General features: G+C 47.6%; 1 protein-coding gene across 4 annotated transcripts in view; it reads left to right on the top strand.

Moving 5' to 3' along the window:
* C2CD3 (C2 calcium dependent domain containing 3) overlaps positions 1-1,657 on the top strand; it is a 73,310-nt gene that overhangs the window by 52,647 nt on the left and 19,006 nt on the right. The gene's annotated exons all lie outside the window — the stretch shown is intronic.

Raw genomic sequence — 1,657 nt, 5'->3', positions numbered from 1 at the left:
GACCTTGGGGGCTCGGACAGTAAAGAAATTCTTCCTTATGTCCAGCCTGAAACGGTCTCACAGTAGTTTATGACCGTTCGACCTCGTCATCCCTTGGGGCGCTCTGGTGAACAAACGTTCCCCCAGATCCTGGTGGTCACCCCTGATAAACTTCCCCAAAGCCATCTGCTTTTGCATCCTCCTTAAAACTGCCATGATTTGACACTTACCCTAATTGCCAACATCTGCTGTTCAACTCAATTTTTTTTTTGCTGAAATAGGGTAGATGTGTCCCTCACCTAGAAACTAAGACTAGGTCGCCTTGTTCTTCAAATATATTTTAAAAGGCAAAGAGACTGCTTTATCTCACAGAGGCTGTTAATATTTAAACTCCTAAGCCTATCAGCTCTTCATTTCTCTGGCTTCTTATATTATCTCAATGATGCAAGCAGCAATTAGTTTTCAATATTTTTATTTATATTTTTTCCATTGTAACCAATCAATATTTTCATTTGATTTTTTTCCATTTTGTATAAATACTTAATTAGCCATCAACAGAATGGATCATCCTTTTTTTTCTTAACATAAACATTACTAGAAGAAGGCAGAGCAGCCTCAGACCTGCAAAGCTAGAGAATATTGCTGGCAGCTATGAATGGAGAGCTAGAATGACTGGAGAGGGATGATCTTGCCTGAAGCAGGGGGTTGGACTGGATGACCCCTGGAGATCCCTTCCAGCCCTTCTCTGTTTCTGTGATTATCTAGTCCTCCTCTGGGCCAGTGGACTATTGCCCATTCTTTTTTCCCAGACTAGCACTAAATATCCCAGATGCTCCAGCTGTTTGTTTCACTTAGAACAGTGGTGCTGAACTTTTTGCCCCCACAGGCCAGATCAGTGACGCGGAGCCCATCTGTAGGCTGGTTCAGGCCCTGGAGCCCAGTACTGCCCCCTCCCAGCTCCTGGGTGCCAGGATTGGGTCCCAGGGGCCTGGCCTTGCTCCCTTTCAGTCCCCCACACCAGGATTGAGCCCTGGGACCCAACACCACCCTTGTCTGGCCCGGCGCACTGGGATCAAGTGCTGGATCCAGTGCACAGGGCTCGGGGCTCCCCATGGGTGTGGAGATTTGACAGCACCACTGTGCCACTACCAGATTTGTGGACCCATGGGGCCAGATTACAGTGCCATGGGCCAAATCAAGTTAGACACGAGGAAGAACTTCTTCACAGGAAAGGTTGCCAGAATCTGGAATGGGTTTTCAAGGGAGGTGGTGCTCTCCCCTACCTTGGGGGTCTTCAAGAGGAGACTGGACAAGCGCTTGTCTGGAGTCATCTGACCCCAGCACTCTTTCCTGCCCAGGGTAGGGGGTCGGACTTGATGATTTACTGAGGTCCCTTCCAACCCTAATATCTATGAATGTGGCCTGCAGGCCAGAGGTTGGACACCCTTGCCTTAGAAGACTTCTCTGGATCAGAAAACGTCCTCAAATTCAATTTGTTCTCTTTTTTTCCCCTTAAATTCATTCCAAAGCTTCTAGTTCTTCCACCTTCTACCACCCTAAATCATTCCTCTTCCTGCTCAGTATTATAGTTTCATAGTTTCTAGGGTCGGAAGGGACCTGAGCAGATCATCTAGTCCGACCCCCTGCCATGGCAGGAAAGAGTACTGGGGTCAAACAA

This window comes from Crocodylus porosus, unplaced genomic scaffold, assembly GCF_001723895.1.
Source record: "Crocodylus porosus isolate Cpor-Errol unplaced genomic scaffold, CroPor_comp1, whole genome shotgun sequence".
Classification (NCBI taxonomy): Eukaryota; Metazoa; Chordata; order Crocodylia; family Crocodylidae; genus Crocodylus; species Crocodylus porosus.
The sequence above is the reverse complement of the archived record's forward strand: the minus strand, read 5'-3'. Positions and strand labels throughout refer to the sequence as shown.